The sequence below is a fragment of the Scyliorhinus canicula genome, chromosome 5, assembly GCF_902713615.1.
Source record: "Scyliorhinus canicula chromosome 5, sScyCan1.1, whole genome shotgun sequence".
NCBI classification, from domain to species: domain Eukaryota; kingdom Metazoa; phylum Chordata; class Chondrichthyes; order Carcharhiniformes; family Scyliorhinidae; genus Scyliorhinus; species Scyliorhinus canicula.
In genome coordinates this window covers 152163331-152182576 of record NC_052150.1, presented here as the reverse complement: position 1 = coordinate 152182576, position 19246 = coordinate 152163331, and the positions used below count along the sequence as shown (strand labels likewise).

Genomic DNA, 19246 nt, shown 5'->3' with positions numbered 1-19246 from the left:
TTGTTATTTTTCTGCCCCCTTTTCCATGGATCTGCACAAGCATTAAAGCTGTTTACCTGTAATCATTAACCTCAAACATTAACTCCTTTTCTCACTGCACAGGTTTATTCTGATGGCTTGAGTGTTTCCAGCATTTTGTATTTTTATTTCCAATTGCCAGCAACCACATTTTATTTTGCTTTTTGGTTTTCTTTCCTCCTTTCCTTCTCTTGCCTCCCTTTCTCTTCTCTTCTGGTTTTCCATTCAATTTTATTCTCTGTTTTTGTTCTGTTTGAATGTTTTCTGTCATTGGGGGGATATGGCGGCACGGTAACAGTGGGTAGCACTGTTGCTTCACATTTCCAGGGTTCCAGGTTTGATTCCCGGTTTGGGTCACTGTCCGTGTGGAGTCTGCACGTTCTCCCCGTGTCTGCGTGGATTTCCTCTGGGTGCTCCGGTTCCTCCCACAAACCCCGAAAAATGAGTTGTTAGGTGAATTGGACATTCTGAATACAGGTGCTGTAGTGTGGTGACTCGGGGCTTTTCACAGTAACTTCATTGCAGTGTAAATGTAAGTCTATTTGTGACAATAAAGCTTATTATTTTTATGTGATGGGAACTTAAGATTTTTGTGGTGGCGCTTGCATGAGCTGCAAGTGACCAGTGGCTATTGTGGGGTGCGAGTTGAATTAGAAGATATCTAGGGAGAGGACAAAGAGTGAGATCAAATGACAAGTGGTGGTGTTTGGGAAAGAATGCTGTGTGTTTAGGGTGCTTGAATGCTCTGGACCATTCCGTGCCCATATGCACCAAGAATGGGCAGCACGGTAGCATGGTGGTTAGCATAAATGCTTCACAGCTCCAGGGTCCCAGGTTCGATTCCCGGCTGGGTCACTGTCTGTGCGGAGTCTGCACGTCCTCCCCGTGTGTGCGTGGGTTTCCTCTGGGTGCTCCGGTTTCCTCCCACAGTCCAAAGATGTGCGGGTTAGGTGGATTGGCCGTGCTAAATTGCCCGTAGTGTCCTAATAAAGTAAGGTTAAGGGGGGGGTTATTGGGTTACGGGTATATGGTGGTTACGTGGGTTTGAGTAGGGTGATCATGGCTCGGCACAACATCGAGGGCCGAAGGGCCTGTTCTGTGCTGTACTGTTCTATGTTCTAACTGGACTTCATTCTGGCTTGGGCTGGTAAGTGGTAAGTAATGCTTGTGGCACACGAGTGTCGAGCATGACCGTCTCCAAGAGCGAGAATCCAGCATTTGCCCTTAACATTCAGTGGCATTACTGTGGCTGAATCGTCCAATATCACCATCCTGGGGTTATCTTTGATCAGAGATTTAACTGGACAGGCCATCCAAATACTGTGGCTACAAGAGCAGGTCAGAGGCTGGGAATTCTGTGGAGAGTGAATCGCTTCTTGATCCCCCAAAACCTGTCCTTTATTTACAAGTCACAAGTCAGGAGTGTGATGAAATACTCTCAACCTGCTTGTTTGTCTGGAGCTGCAGCAACATTTAAGAAGTTTGACACCACCCTGAACCAAGTAACCACCCTCAACATCCACTCCCTCCACCACCGACGCATAGCGGTGCAGCAGTGTGTACCATCTACAAGATGCACTGCAGGAACTCACCAAGGTATCTTTGAAAGGTACAACATCTACCACCTTGAAGGACAAGGCAGCAGATGCATAGGAACACCATCACCTGCAAGTTTACCCCCTATGTCACTCACCATTCTGACTTGGAAATATATCACCGGTCCTTCACTGTCGCTGGGTCAAAATCCTGGAACTCCCTCCCTAACAGCACAGTGGGTGTACCTACATTACATGGGCTGCAGCAGTTCAAGAAGGCAGCTCACCACCTTTAAGGGCAATGCATTTAGGGAAGGGCAAGAAATGCTGGCCTAGGCAATGATGCCCAATCCTGTAAAAGAGTAAAAAAAATAATTAACTCAAAGGGCTGTGAATCTTCAGAATTTTCTACCGCAGGTGGTTGTGGATGCTGCTTTGTTGAACATATTTAAAACTGGAATAGACAGATGTTTGGCCTCCGAGGAGATAGAGGAAGTGAGTGGGAAGTGGAGTTTAATTCGAAGACTTACCATGATGGTATTGAATGACAGAGCAGGCTTGACAGACCTGCTCATATCTGCTTTGTCCTTCTGTTCACAATCCAACTTGATATGCACAACCACTCTGTTTCTCCAGTCGAGATCCTGTCCTGGGCTCTGAGACCTGCTCATTCACTTGCCTATCTACTTTGTGCCTATGTCCTTTAAAGGAATACATAAGATCTTACAACAAGGAGCAGGAATAGGCCAGCCTGTCTCTTGAACCTGCTCTGCCATTCAATAAGATCATGGCTGATCTGATCTTGGCCTCGGTTCCTCTCCAATATGGGATTGTGGTTGGGAGTGAGGGAGGAAAAAAGCGATACTCTGATTTAAAATATTTTGATTGAAATTTGTGAGTCCGAATCTGAATTCTAAATACCATGATATAACATACGGATTGCCACGCTTCACACCATACACTGGCAAAACGGTTCCAATTAGGAATAATCCTACCTGCGTTATATCTATCTGTACATTAAATTTTCTGTCCTGCATGTCAAGGACACCAGTATTCGATTTAAGACAAAAATAATATTTTAATATTTGTATACTTTTGTTGGCCATATTTTCATTTTCGCTATACCAATAAGAAACAGAAACAAAACAAGCCCAACAATATAAAAGAGAAAATAGTCCCCCAGCCCCAATTCAACGGCAACTGACTCCCAAAAGTGCATAATAAACAAACCACAAGAATTGTAGAACCCTCCTTCAACCCCTCAGCTTGAACTTCACCTTCTCCAATGTGAAAAACTCCAGCAGGTGCCCCTGCCACATTGAGGCACAGGGTGGAGAGGCTGGCCTCCACTCCAATGAGTGATCAGTCAGTGAAGGCAAAAACCTCTTTCCCCAAGCACCCGCCTGCAGCTCGGGCCGGTGCGACACTCCAAAAATGGCTTCTAGGGGAACAGGCTCCACATCCATATGCAAGACTCCCAAGGTTGTGCTAAATACCTCCTGCCAAAATCTTTCCAGCTTCGAGCAGGACCAGAACATATGAACGTGGTTAGTGAGGCCCCTCCCACATCGCTCATGGACATCCTCCACCCCCTCCAACAGCCGGCTCATCCTCGATTTTGTTAGGTGCGCCCTATGCATGACTTTCAACTGTATCAACTCCAGCCTCTCTCACGAGGTTGAGGCATTTATCCTCCGCAGCATCTCACACCACAGTCCCTCTTCCATTGCCCCACCCCACCAAGCTCCTCCTCCCATTTCGCCTTAATGCCCCCCCATAGACACCCTCCAGGAACCTTCCCTTCTCAAACCCTGTCTGGTCCTCCCCAGTCACCTTCAGGAGACATCCCTCCAGCCTTGCCGCAGAAGCCTTTGCCAATATCTTGGCATCTACATTCAGAAGGGATTTGGGCCTATACTCCACTGGGTCCTTATCCTTCTTTAGCAGCAGGGAAATCGAAGCCTGCCCCATCATCTGTGGCACGACACCCCTGCCTGTCGCAACCTCGAACATTCACACCATCAGTGGTGCCAGCTTATCCTTAAATTTCTTACAGAATTCAACGGGGAACCTATCCGGTCCTGCCACCTTCCCTACCTGCATCCTCCCAATCGATTCCTGTACCTCTTGCTCCCCCACCGGCCCCTTCAAGTCTGCCCGACCCTCTTCACCCAACCTTGGGTACCCCAATCCGTCCAGGAACCCACTAATCTCTCGATCCTCTCCTCCCCTGGTGGCTCTAACCTATATAACTTCTTGTCCAACTCTTCAAATACTTCATTGATCTGCTCCAGGGTCACCACCAGTTTCCCCAACTTATCCCGCACCAGAACTATCTCCCTCACCGCCGCTTCCCTCCAGAGCTGGCCGGCCAACATATGCCCTGCCTTCTCCCTGTGCTCATAAACCGCCCCCCTCACCCTTCTCAACTGATGCACTGCTTTCACTGTGGACAACTAATCGAACTTCGCATGAGGCTCCTTCCTCTTGGCCAAGAGGGCTGGGTCTGGGTCCTCTGCATACCTCCCATCCACCTCCAGAATCTTCTCTATCAATTTTTGGCGCTCCTCACTCTCCTCCTTGTCCACCTTAGCCTTGAGCGATATCGCCTCCCCCCTCGCCTATGGCTTCAGAGCATCCCAAACCACTGACTGCAAAACTTTCCCGTGCATTTAAACCCCACATATTCCCTGATCGCCTTCCTGATCGTATCGCAAAAGCTCCAGTCTCCTAACAACCCCACGTCCATTCTCCACCCCGGCCTCTTGAGCCATCCCCTTCTCCAAAACCGCATCCACACAATGCAGCGCATGGTCCAAAATCAATATCGCAAAATAGTCGGAACTCCTGACCCCAGCCAATAACACCATCCCCATATGAAAACGTTTATTCTTGAGTGCACTTTATGTACCGGGGTAAAATACGAATACTCCCATTCCTCGGCTGCAAGAACCTCCATGGGTCCACTCCTCCCATTTCCCTTAAGAGCCCAGCCAGCACCTTCGCTCCTGCTGACTGGGCCAGCAAGCGTGGCTGAGACCTATCCACCATCGGCTCTTACACCATATTACAATACCCCCCCCCCCCCCACCCACTATTAACTTGTGGGTATCCAAATACGGAATGGCACCCAGCACCCTCTTCACAAAACCCGCATCGTCCCAGTTGGGTCCATATATGCTCGCCAGCGCCATCAACGTCTCCTCCAATGCCTCTGTTACTATCACGTATCTGCCCCTCTGGTCCGCCACCACCGTCTCTATCTGAAACTGCACTGTTTTGCCCACCAATATCACCAGCCCCCTCCCAGAATTTCCCATACTCTTTTTCTTGAAAACGCCTCTCCCAGTATCAATCTCATCCCCCCCCACCTTTCACACCACCCAGCCCATCAAGTCCTGTTTGACCCGGTTGCAATGATGCGGCCCCTCCCCCACCACACTCCCGTTCGCTTGCTAGTGTGGAGGCCCCTGCCTAGGACCCCCATCCCCCAATCCCCTCCCTATTACCCAGTCCCTGAAAATAACGACCAGCAAACAGAGTAAAAAAATGCGCCCCAGAAAACCACCCTAGTCCCCAAGCCCAATATATTCATACCCACTGTAGCCCATAGCAAAGGTAAAAAACCCTTTCTCATTAACCAACCCAACTGTTTCCCCCCACAAATACAAAATAAATAAACCACCTGAAACAAGAAATAAAGGCTGTACACACAACGTTTTAAACCCCCCCCCCCCCCCCCCCCCCACCCCAGTCTAAGGCTAAACCTCAATCCCATCTCTCATTTCAACCCCAGTCTTTCGGCCTTCACAAACATCTCCACCATCTCAAAGTAGAAATCTCTTGAGTTATAGGTCACCCTCAACATTGCTGGGTAGACCACGCTGAACCTCACACCGTTGCTGTAGAGTACTGCCTTCATCCAACTGAACACCGCCCGCCTTCTCCCCAACTCCACAGTTAAATCCTGGTATCTACGAATACCAGCTCCTTCCCACTTCACCTCCTGCCATTGCTTCATCCAACTCAGGACCTTTTCCTTAATATGGAACTGTGGAAGCAAATTATGACTGTCCTTGGCGGCTCGTTTGCTTTCGGCTTAGTTCTGAGCGACCAATAAGCTCTACCCAGCTTGTACCGCGAAGGTTCTTCCCCCTCCCGCAACATCTCGGCCAACATCTTTGCAAAGTACTCAGTCGGCCTCGGAACCTACAGCTCCTTAGGCAAGCCCACAATTCGTAAATTCTGCCACCTCTACCTATTTTCCAGGTCCTCCACCTTAGCGCTGAGTTCTTTGTTGGCCTCCACTATCCTCCGCAGCTCCTCGCCCATCGAGGTGAACTGGTCACAATGTTGCGACAGAGCTTCCTCCACCCGCTTCAACTTCTTTCCTTGCTCCCGTACCTCAGCCGATGTCTTCAATACTGCTGCCTTCACCGGGGCCATCATCTTCTCTGGGCTATCGCCTCCTCCACCCACTCCTTCATCGCAGCCATCGTCTCCATTCACATTACTTCCATGTGTTTGATGAACTGCCTCTCAAAGTCTCTAGCCATCACCTCAGTCAGAGTCCCCAATTGCGGCCCCACCCAGGATCCAGCCTCCGCCATCTTTCCTGCTGCCGGGCTGACATGTTCGCTTGCCCCTTCTTCCCAGCGGCTTTTTTCTGTGTCTTAGACATTCCCTACTTTCCTTATGCCTTCCTGCATCAACTTATTCAAAAACTGCCCCTGGAACCAGGCATTAAACTCAAAACCAGAGCCTCGAGCAGAAGCTGCCCAGTGTGTTACTTCCACCTACTTGCTGCCGTCGGAAGTTCCACAAAAATATGATTTGCTGGGGAATTGGTCAATGTAAAAATTATTCTATTTTCAGTTATTGCCCTCTTGTGTTTCAATGAAATATTTTATCCTTCCAACCATGTAATTTTTTTTGTGCAACTGTCAACTTTTGCTTTTTACCGTGTCGTTATTTATTTTCTATCTGTCCATTTCTGCTCTACTGCTTGTTTATTTCTTGACAGCCTGATTCACTTTGTTTGTTTCATGCTACTGTTTTCTCCTCTTCTCCCCCCCTCCCCCAACCCACCATTGCATTTTTAATTTATTGTATATTTGTTGTCAGAAAAAGATTGGTTTATGTCTTCCTACAAATTGAAGTGAAGCACTCCAACACAGTACCTGGGCAAGGTTTTATGCTGTTTGCACTGATTATTTAAAAGAAAGTTCATGACTCCTTGTATTGTAGGAAATTTCATTGGTTCAAAAAAACTTTGCGTAAGTCCAAAATAGTAATATAGCAATGTTTTTCAGCATAAAAATAATGTATGCCATCAATAGCTTTGCTAAATGATTTTTCCCTGTAACAGATGTACAGTAGTTGGATTATCAAGTCATAATGGCATTTTGATGCAATTACCTTGGGCTGATTCAGACACTTTCATACCCTTCAATAAAAATTTGAATATTCTGCTTATGTCAGGGTTCTTTAGAAACATTTATGTAGGTTTATTGAGTTAAAGTACTTCAACTAAGGAATTCATCTGTTTGTAAAACATTTTTCTGTTTGAAATGGAATAAAATGCTGGCTTTGTTTTGAAATTAAAATTTTAAGAAGAAGCTGTGATGGCTGTGCAGTGCTGTTATCTTGAATTTTTCTATCTTCTATTCATACAGTCTGTATTTATGATGTTCTTGACCTGTATAGATCAAGATTTCAATCCTGAGAAATGTGGCAGCTATTTCATGAAGTTTGTTTGTGTGACTGGTTAAAGCAGAGTGCAAGCAATTTTCACAGCCGGCATCACTTGCTAGCAGCAATGTGAAAGAGAGGCAAATGTATAGGCTACTCCATGCCACTAAATAGCCTCTCCATCGGCAATTGTCAACTGTTTCTCCTCATAGTGGCACATGGAAACTAGATCCCGTTCAGCCACAGGCTAAAGTTTTAAAGAAACGCAGAACAAAAGTTTGATGCCCACTTTGAGCAATCAGCCAATGCAGCATCAGTGCCACCCGCCCCAATAGCCTTGGGCACAACCATACCCACTATTACAGCCTCAGAGGTAAGAGCTGCCTTCTTGAAAGTGAATCCATGGAAAGCAACAAACCCGCCGGAGCCCCTGGGCGAGCGCTCGGAGCCTGCACAAACCAGCTGGCGAGTGTACTCGCAGATATCTTCAACACCTCACTCTCCACTCTGAGGTCCCCACCTCCTTCAAGAAGACGACCATAATACCAGTACCAAAGAAGAACAAGGTAGCCTGCCTCAACAACTATCGACCGGTGACCCTGACGTCTGTTATCATGAAATGCTTTGAGCGGCTAGTCATTACTGCCAGCCTCCCAGGCGATCTCGATTCACTGCAGTTTGCCGATCACTGCAACCGGTCTCCCTGGCTCTGCAATCAACACTCGAACACCTCGACAACAATGACACCTATGTAAGACTGCTGTTCATCGACTACAGCTCCGTCTTCAACACCATTATCCGACAAGACTAATAACCAAACTCTGCAATCTTGCACTTGACCCCTCCCTGTGCAGCTGGACCCTTGACTTCCTCACCAACAGACCACAATCTGTCAGGATAAGCAACAACACCTCCTCCACAATAGCCCTCAATACCGGGGCCCCACAAAGATGTGTGCTCAGTCCTCTACTGTACTCACTATACACACATGACTGTGTGGCAAGATTTAACTCCAACTCCATCTATAAGTTTGCGGATGATACGGCTGTAGTGGGCCATATCTCAAACAACTACGAATCAGACTACAGAAGGGAGATAAATCACTTGGTTGCATGGTGTACCGAAAACAACCCCTCTCTAAATGTTGGAAAGACCAAGGAACTGATCATTGACTTCAGGAAGCGCAGCACGACACACACTCCCGTCTGCAATAATGGCTCTGAAGTGGAGATGGCCTATACCTTTAAGTTCCTGGGGGTCACCATCACCAACAGTCTGTCCTGGTCCACTCACGTGATGCAACAGTCAAGAAAGCTCAACAACGTCTCTACTTCCTCCGGAAGCTAAAGAAATTTGGCATATCTGCATCTACTCTCTCAAACGTCTACAGGTGTGCGATAGAGAGCTGTTGCTCGTTGTGTTCTCTCTTTAATTGGCTCTGTTTATGGCGGTTAATATGGTCGCCTTCCTTAATTCTAATTACGTTTGCTCAATAGTCGTCAGGTATCTTTCGATACCGCCACAGGGTTCAAAGCCGAATACTGATCAAAGACTCAATACACCAGTTAGTAAGTTTGAAATCAATGCTCATTTATTTACACACACAATCAATTATACTCATGCACAAACTCTACCAACTAAACAATCACTACTACTAAAGCCTGTACTTCGCTTCGGGCACCCACTCAGTCAGAGGAACAATGGCCGTTGTCCGGTTCTGAGGCTGTTGGGGTCGAACTGGTACGAAATAGTAGCTAGGAGCGTCTATCTCGTAGCGTGCGTTGACTTTGGACTTACTTGTTCTGGTGCAGCTGCTAGGCAGTCCTCTCGCCGCTGAGAGCCAAGGCCAAGAAGAACGATTCTCTCTTGGGGGCTTCTTCTTATACCCAAAGTGGGCTTTGTGCGCTTTTGGGCGGTCCTTGAACTTGGTCCCAATTAATTGGGCCGTATCCTGATCATTGGTATCGATTTCCTCCAATAAAGGGGTGGCTGCCCTCATTGCTGGGCGGGCCCTAGGTTGTCGCTGGCCTGCTTTGTTCTAGTCTCCTCTGGCGCCAGGATGTCTGCTTTGGTATCGTTTACCTAAATGTTTCTCTTTTGTCCCCGGAGATGGCTCATTAGTATGGTAATGTCTTTGCGGTATTGGTCTTGTCTGGGAGCTGCAAACTCCAATCAACAGACAAACCTTGGTCCTGCTTGCTTTCTCAGCATTGTCTATTTTTCCCTTCATTCTCTGCAAGTGTCCATTTTGTAATCAGGACGTGCCCGCCCCAGGTGGCTACAGAGCATCCTATCCGGCTGTATTACAGCTTGGTATGGCAACAGCTCGGCCCAAGATCGGAAGAAATTGCAGAGTGTGGTGAACTCAACCCAGCGCATCACACAAACTTGCCACCCCCACATTGATTCTGTATACACCTCCCGCTGCCTCAGGAAGGCAGACAGCATTAACAGAGACCCCTCCCACCCAGGCATTGCCGCCTTCCAGACCCTTCCATCAGGCAGAAGGTGTACAGAAATCTGAAGACCCGCACGTCCAGACATAGGAACAGCTTCTTCTCCACAGCTACAAGACTCCTCAACGACTCCCCCTTGGACTGACCTGTTCCCTGTAAGAACACTATTCACGACGCCCTATGCTGCTCTTGCTCATGTATTTGCTTTGTTTGGCCCTTTATTCCGCACTGTAACCAATCACTGTTTGTTGAAGTACCATTTGTCAATGTTCTCTGTTGATTATTCTCTCTGTCTCTTATGTACAAATTGTGTACGTTCCCTCGGCTGCAGAAAAAATACTTTTCACTGTACTTTGGTACATGTGACAATAAATCAAATCAAATCTCTCTCTCTCTCTCTCTCTCTCTTTGAGGGCTGCCCAATGGCTGACCAGTGGGGCATGATCGTCCCTCACACCGGAGACAGTCTGTAGCACCCATTCTCTATAATAATCGAGTTGGACTTATCACTCCTGCACAGACTGTCCTCCATGCTCTGTTAATGCTCTGCAACAAAACTGGAATGCCCTCTCTGGGACACAAGCCTGGGCATAATTAACAAGACACTGGCCTAACCAAATGTCAGTTTCCCTCTGGACTTACACTGTTAAGTCCAAAGAAATGCAAAACCCTACGTCAGACACCAGTTTGGTTGCAAGAGTTGCTGGAAAGATTACATTTAAGTAATTAATCCACTCAAGATGCCTTGTTAGGATTGACCTAAGGCTCTTAGCCTTAGCCTTCAACTCTCAAGTATCCACTTGGCCGCGGAGCTGTTCACCCAGCGTGTTTCCGGGGGCTGGTTGGGGAGGGGTGTGCACTAACATTCCATACTGAGAAACACCTGCAGGGGCAAATGGACACTTTCTCATGCTTGTATAGAACTTGGTTTGACCATCAGCATCATGAAGGCACATGTCATAGTCCAGGATGTTGCCATATCGCCGTTGACGATGAGACATTGGAAATTTAGCATTGCATATCTAAGCTCCACAGCAATTTGTCATCCGTATGCTGAAATTAACGCATGCATTCAAAAGCTGAAAAAAATGACTGAACAGTTCCACCATTTCGATCTCAGATGCATCCTTGGCATTTCTTGGCAGGACAAGATCACCAACTCGAGAACTTGCTAATACTTTCAGCATAAAATAATTGCTGAGTCACAGAATCACGGTGTTTACAGCACAGAAGGCCATTCAGCCCATTGCGGCTGTGCTGTCTTTCCAAAGGAGCAATGCACCCTGTGCCCCTTCTCCCTGTGCCCCTGCACATTCTTCCTTTTCAGATAATCAAAATCCTTGAATGCTGCAATTGAACTGCCTCCACCACAATCTGAGGCAATGCAGTCCAGGTCTTAACCATTAGTTGTGTGAAATTTGTTGGGTGGCATGGTGGCACAGTGATTAATACTGCTGCCTCACAGCACCAGGGATCCAGGTTCGTTTCTGACCTCGGGTGACCATCTGTGTGGAATTTTAACATTCTCCCCGTGTCCGCATGGGTTTCCTTCAGATGATCCAGTTTCTTCCCACAGTCCAAAGATGTGCAGATGTTTGATGGATTGGTCATGCTAAATTACCCCTTGGGGTGGGGTTGCAGGAATAGGGCGGGGGATTGGCCCTATGTAGGGTGGTCTTACGAAGGGTCAATGCAGATCTGATGGGCTGAAAAGCCTCCTTCTGCACTGTAGAGATTCTATGATTCTAATTTTTTTTCCTTGTGTCACCATTGCTTCTTTTGGCAGTTATCCCTGGAACCATTCTCCTGTTCCTTTTCTGCCCTCTGTCAAATGTCTTCACATCCTTCCTAAAGTGAGCCCCCAGACCTGGATGCAGTTGTGGCCAAGCAAGCTTAACTTGATCTAGTGCTGTAAACAACTGCCAATAAAGCCCAAGATGCGGCATGCTTTATTAACCAACCTTTGCTTTATTAACCTTTGCTTGATCATGTTTATTAGAATCAAAGAGTGTCTACAGTGCAGAAGGAGGATATTTGGCCCATCTAGTCTGCACCAATCTCCGAAGCACACCCTACTTATGCCCACTCCACCACGCTATCCCCCTAACCTACCTAATATTTGGACACTAAGGGCAATTTAGCATGGCCAATTCACCTAACCTACACATCTTTTGACTATTGGATGGGTGACGGTCGTATACCCAAAGGCCTTCTATGTGGTGAATTGGCAAGTGGGTCACAACCTGTTGGACATCCTTATATTTGCTAATAGGACACCTGTAAGAGAGATATGACGATGATGGACATTGATGCTGACAACTGGAAGACGGTTGTTGGCAGCTCTGACCGCTGAAGGCTGGCTGTTTGCAAGGGCATCGGACAAGGCAAGCAGAAACAAGAAACCGAGAAGACTGTCTTGAGAAAGTAGAGGTCAGCAAATGTAGCATTTTTTTCAGCCCACTGGCTTCCTCAGCAGCAAATGTCAGAGTGGCTCATAAGGCACAACAGAGCAGCATTCCTACTCGTAAAACAATGGTTTGTGAGTCAACCACTGCACAAACCATTGTCTTATGAGTTGCTTTGCTGCCCCCAACGAGTAATTGAAGATGCAGTCTTTTTTTACTCGTTCATGGGATCTGGGTGTCACTGGCTGTGCCAGCATTTGTTCCCCATCCCTAATTGCCCTTAAGAGAGCAGTTAAGAGTCAATCCCATTGCTGTGGGTAGGGAGTCATATGTAGGCCAGACTAGGTAAGGATGGCAGATTCCCTTCCCTGTAGGGCATTAGTGAACCAGATGGGTTTTTACCACAATCAACAATGGTTTTATGGTGATCATTAGACTTTTAATTCCAGAATTTTATTGAATTCAAATTTCACCATCTGCAGTGGCGCGATTTGAATCTGGGTCCCCAGAGCTTTATCCTGGGTCTCTGGTTTACTAGTCAAGTGACAATACCTCTATGCCACCACCTCCCCTATCTCATACAGCAATACATCCATATGAATCTTTGCTAGCTATGAATTTTCTAAATTATCAAAATGAAATGCTCAGATTTTACTCACACTTTTTCCATTGAGATAACTGAATCTTTTTTCAGTACGTTTTAGCTCTGGAGCCAATTCTATAGCAATAATGCTTTAATGTTCTAGGTTGTAGTAGTTCTTAATATTTTGGTGATAACTTGAGATTGAAATCACGTTACATCTCGTTACAACTTGAGATTGAAATCACGTTACTGTTGAAACAATAATGTCCTTTCTCCCTAAGCGGAAAATGCTGAAATTGTTGTTCATTGTTTTCAGTGCAATAGAAATAAAGATTGTAAGAATAACAGCTATTCTATAATGGTTATTATGTTGCATAATACAGCAATATTTTTTATTAATATTCAGAAAGTGCTTTTCTTCAAAGTAAAAGTTGCTTTTAGTCAGCAAAGTTACGTAGAATTTAATTTCTTTGTCAAATTACACCGAAGTTGACTGACTGCTATAGAAAAGTGCTTTTGTTTGCCCAATATTTTTGAGATGAAGGAAAATTGTGGCCCTGAAGTTAATCAAAATCTAATTACAAATTTAGTATGTGCGACGTGATGTTTAAATAATGGAACAATTGGGCAGCACGGTGGCGCAGTGGGTTAGCCCTGATGCCTCACGGCGCCGAGGTCCCAGGTTCAATCCCGGCTCTGGGTCACTGTCCGTGTGGAGTTTGCACATTCTCCCCGTGTTTGCGTGGGTTTCGCCCCCACAACCCAAAAGATGTGCAGGGTAGGTGGATTGGCCATGCTAAATTGCCCCTTAATTGGAAAAAAATTAATTGGGTACTCTAAATTTAAAAAAAAAAAAAAAATAATGGAACAATTGTGGTGAGCAAGAAATACCCCAAGTGTTTAGGGTGGCATGGTAGCTCAGCGGTTAGCACTGCTGCCTCACAGCGCCAGGGACAGGGGTTCGATTCCAATATTGGGTGACTGAGTGGAGTCTGCATGTTCTCCCCGTGTCTGCGTGGGTTTCCGCCGGGTGCTCTGGTTTCTTCACACCGTCCAAAGATGTGCGGGTTAGGTGAATTGGCCATGATAAATTATTCCTTAGTGTCCAAAGATTAGGTGGGTTGTGGGGCAGTGGGGCTCAGGTAGGGTTCTTTTTCAGAGGGTTGGTCCAGACTCGATGGGCCTAATGGCCTCCTCCTACACTGTAAAATTCTATGGTTACATATTGCCACAAATTACAAGATGATTAGCATCATTCTGTTAGCCTTGCAAAATAGGCTGTAAATAAATTACTTCAATTGTGCGATTAAAACATTACATTTGCACAATAAGTTAGGGCTAGCACTTAGGATAAGGATCCTTTTATGTACATGATTTATGTTCTTGCAATATCATTCAACCTCTTTGGTTAGAAAAGGAAATAATGACATTATGAGGTCTCACTCTGTCGGTAGTAATTTGTTCTTTGAAGTTTTTAAGATCTAGAAGTTTACATTTTATGTTTTTACAAAGACCATTACATCACAGGAACAGGCCCTTCGGCCCACCAAGCCTGCACCGATCCAGATTCCTTACTTAAACCTACTAATTGTCCAAATAATCTGCATCCACCCATTTGCTGCTCGTTCATGTGTCTACACGGGGAGAACGTGCAGACTCCACTCAGTCACCCAATATCAGAATCAAACTTTATAATTGAGTCTTCCACCCTGGAAAAAAGCTTCTGACCATTCACCCAGTCAATACCTCTCATAATTTTGTAGACCTCAATCAGGTCTCCCCTCAGCCTTCTTTCCAATGAAAACAATCCGAGTTTACTCAACCTCTCTTCACAGCTAACACCCTCCAGACCATGCAACATCCTGGTAAACCTTCTTTGCACTCTCCAATGCATCCACGGCCTTCTGGTAGTGTGGCGACCAGAACTGCATGCAATGTTCCAAATGTGGCCCAACTAAAGTTTTATACAGCTGGGATTTTGTTAAATTTAGAGTAGCCAATTGATTTTCTTTCCAATTAAGGGGCTATTTTAGTGTGGCCAATCCACCTACCGTGCACATTTTTTGGGTGTGGGGGCGAAACCCATGCAGACACGGGGAGAATATGCAAACTCTACCCGGACAGTGACCCAGAGCCAGGATCGAACCTGGGACTTCAGTGCCATGAGGCTGCAGTGGTAATCACTTGCGCCATCATGCTGCCCAAGTTTTACTGTAACGTAACATGCCAACTCTTGTACCCAATGCCCCGGCCAATGAAGGCAAGCATGCTGTATGCCTTGACCGCCGTATCCACCTGTATTGCCACTTTCATGGAACTATAGACCTGAAGCCCAGATCTCTCTATATGTCAATGCTCCTAAGGGTTTTGCGATTTACTGTATAATTCACACCTGAATTTGATCTTCCAAGATGCATTACCTCAGCCTTTCTTTGCTGTGTTTTTTCCTCTATTCGGCCCAATTTTATTTCTCTTTCTATGTCTAACTTTACTCTAATTCATACAATTTACACTTCTGTTGCTTCTCTGATTCTTTGTCAATCCTTAGATCTCATTGCTAATGAGATAGACTCCTGATCCTACTTCATTGTTCACCAAGATTCTACATGTCCTGTAGACTTTGGCACACTATTGTCCTCTCAGAATTTCAGCAATTTAAGCACAAGATACCATGTTTCAGTGGATTCTGGGCCAATGAAACCCAGATTTGAAGCAACTAGAAAAAAGTTGTGAAAATAAGCACCAAAATTCTTCAAACTTCAGCATCAGCAACTAGAATCTCTAACCATTATCTTATGGTAATTTTCTGATTAATGGTAGTTTTCTGATTAATCTAATATAATTTACTAATTAGATACATATAGAATCATGGAACTATGCATCACTCTCCAACCCACTGTAACTGTGTCAGACCGCTGTTAAAGTAATCCAATGTTACGTAGCTAAAATGCAGGGTTGAGTACTGTTTTTTAAACACTGTTCTTTGGCAGCAGACAATAATTTGTATTGTAATATTTTTTTGTATTTGTAATTTGTATTTGTAATATCTGAGTTTAACTGTTGTCCTCTGATTGTTAATTTGTGTTCTGTACACTAGTTGCTGGATCTTTTCTGTTTGTTAATATTTTGAATGCTAAACAACTGTGTTGTAGAAAATGCAGTCCTTCGTTACAAAAATAGCAAAATTGCTCACTACAATGAACACTAGGCGTCAGTTTTGTAATTGAAACCTCATTTCTAACAGCAGCATAAAGAAGTTCACAATGCAGAAAGCTTGTAAAAGTACCAAACAAATTTATAACAGCGGAAAGTTCACTGAAGGGTTTGCGTTTCTCATTATGAAGGTACTTCTGCTGCTGCGATTACACTAAGAGCATCTTTAATTGCTTAAAAATCTGAATGCGTGATAAGAATGGATTAATTTGATTTTTCTGTTACTACAAGTGGCAGATGGTTTATGTCTCTGGAATGCTCATGTTGTTAAAAGCGATCCCTGACTTGTTTGTGATTGGTTGCTGTTAATGAAGCATGCTGTGCTGATTATTGATTTAGAAAATGAGTATGACATGAGTATTGTGTGTGTTGCTGTAATAAATTAAAGAGGAGTTTTCTAATAGCCAACAGACATACACCTTAAGTAACATGAAATCTTTGCATTCTATTTGGGTGGTCTCTGCACCATATAACTGGTTTTATTGCATAGTGAAAAGGTGCATATTGCTAGTTTAGAATACCAACCAGATGGTCTTTTGACTTGCTTCTCTGAATTTTTGTTTGACAGATTAGAATCATGATAGGAACACAAATTAGTCTAGCATAGAAAAAAAAATGGTAGAGCCTAAATATTTTTGTTCTTATTTTGTCCTGAGCTTCTCCTCTGTACAGTTAAAGCAAACTAATTGTACAATGCTCAGCATCCTCAACCTATTATTGTAGTTAGCCCAGAAGGGCCAAGAAATGTTCTGTATCAATTTGGCTGTGAAAGTGCTAAACATTGTGGCAAAGCTTGGTCCCTTTTTTGTTCACTCAATTTTTAAAAATGTGTTGCTATCTGGATACAAGAGCCTCTAGGAGGTTAATCTAAGCTGGATTGGGATGTTCAGTATTCACGGAAGTGAGATTTTACCCCTGCCAATGTATTACTTTATTTCTAATTTTATGGGCTGCAGATCTGTTGGTGTACTCACTCATTTTCTGAATTGTTTGCTATCTGCTTTGACAATATTACTATTTTAAGATCTGGAAAAAGTATAGACACTGCTCTTCAGTTGTCAGTTGAGCATTCCATCAAAGAGTTATTCAGCAGTATTTACCTTATCCTCAGCTGGAGTAGGAAAATATAATTCAGGACATAGTTATGACATAATTGAAATCAAGGTTTTAGGCGTTGGTGCAGTAGAAGCATTCCAGAGAAGGTCCACTTGGTTGATCCTGGATATGGAAGCATTTTCTTATGAGGAGAGATTGAGTGGGTTGAGCTGATACTCATTGAGAAAAATGAGAGGCGACATGATTGAGATGTATAGGAGTCTCAGGGGGCTTGACAGGTAAGATGTTGAGAGATTGTTTCCCCTTGTGGAAGAGTCTTTGACCAGAAGGGTCTCAGCGTAAGGGATGACCCATTTAAGACACATGAGAAGAAATTTATTCTGAGGTCAGTGAATCTGTGGAATTATTTACCACAGCGAGCTGTAGAGTCTGGGCCATTTAAGAATGTTCAAGGCTGAGTCGGAGTTCCAAAAGAGGTGCTGTTTGGTGAATTGGACATTCTGAATTCTCTCTCTGTGTACCCGAACAGGTGCCAGAGTGTGACGACTAGATGCTTTTCACAGTAACTTCATTGCAGTGTTAATGTAAGCCTACTTGTGACAATAATAAAGAGTATTATTATTATCAAGGGTTGTGGGGGAAAAAGCGAGAAAGTGGAATTGAAGATTACCACATCAGATCAGCCATGGCCTATGGCGGCACAGTGGTTCAGTGGTTAGCACTGCTGCCTATGGCGCTGAGGACCCGGGTTCGATCCCAGCCCCGGGTCACTGTCTGTGTGGAGTTTGCACGTTCTCCCTGTTTCTGCCTTGGATTCACCCCCACAACCCAAAGATATGCTCGTTAGGTGGATTGGCCACCCTAAATTGCCTCTTAATTGGAAAAAAAATGATTCTAGGATCTAGGCATTCTGGGAGTATGGAGTTGATGTGCCTCATGACCAACCTCTCGAAGCACTTCATTACGATCGATGTCAAGACCACCAGATGATAGTCATTGAGGCGCGTTGCCTGGTTCTTCTTTGACACCGGTATATGAATGTCGTCTTCTTGAAGCATTGAAGTAAGTTTGAATTAAGATTACGATAAAGAGAAAGATAAAGTAAGAAACAATTTTTAAACCACTAATAATTTATAATCTGAAGGAATGAATCTCCAAACTTAAGTGTTCACTGTCATGTGAGAGTACCTTTAAGAAATGGGTGTTTTTATAGAATAGCTGTAGTAGGTGTACCTTTAAGAATTGGGTGTTTATTATTGCAGTGATGTCAGAGTGTGGGTGGAGCTGAGCTGATACACTTTGGGGTTCTCTAAACCCTGGCCCATAATAAATTGGGGGCTCGAGCGGGATAAAAGTCTATCTATTGGATTGGCTTAGTGAACTTAAAGACAGTGAGGGGTGAGCATGTTGTGTTTGCTTTTCAGGTGTGGTTTTCCACTTTAAGTAGGGAGTGTGTTGTCGACAATGGCTCTTTCAGAGGCTCTGATGTTTTTGGGGGTGGGGACGGTCACACGCAGTACCTTACGGGCAGAGACTAAACACAGGCTTTTAGATTTGGCAAACACATTGCTGTTAATATTACCTGACAAAATGCAAAAAGGTGAAGTATTTACCGCGGTAGTTGAGCATTTAAAATTGCCTGAGATACAATCTGACTCATTGGAAATGGCAAAGATCCAGTTGCAGAATGAGCAACTTGAACATGAAAAAGAATTCAGCTTCAATGCGCAATGAGAGAAAAAGAAAGAATAGCCCTAGCAGAACAAAGAGAAAGGGAAATACAGATCAGGGAAAAATAAAAGGAGAGCGAAGAAAGAGAAAAAGAAAGAAGAACCCTAGCAGAACAAAAAAGAGAAAGGGAGGTAGAGTTCAGGGAAAAAGAAAGAGAGGGAGAAAGAGAGAGAGGAAAAAGGAGAGAGAGAGTTTGAACTGAGGAAAATGGCCATGAAACATGACAGTCAGTTAAAATTGGCGGACGTAAAGGGAAATGTACAGTTGGAGGATAATGATGAGGATAGTGAGAAAGAACATCAAAGTCGACGGCTTGGTCGGGATCTATTTAAATATGTCCAAACATTGCCAAGGTTTGATGAGAAGGAGGTGGAAGCCTTTTTCATTTCATTTGAGAAGGTAGCCAAACAAATGAAATGACCACAGGAGATGTGGGACAATCAGCTCTTATTTCCAAACTGGATTTACTTAAAGGTTACTGGCAGGTACCTTTGTCCGAATGGGCGAAGGAGATTTCAACTTTTGTGACTCCAGATGGTATATACCAATTCAAAGTTA

At 44.7% G+C, this 19246-nt stretch overlaps 1 protein-coding gene across 2 annotated transcripts in view; it reads left to right on the top strand.

Moving 5' to 3' along the window:
- tbc1d5 (TBC1 domain family, member 5) overlaps positions 1–19246 on the top strand; it is a 604945-nt gene that overhangs the window by 167860 nt on the left and 417839 nt on the right. The window lies entirely within an intron of this gene.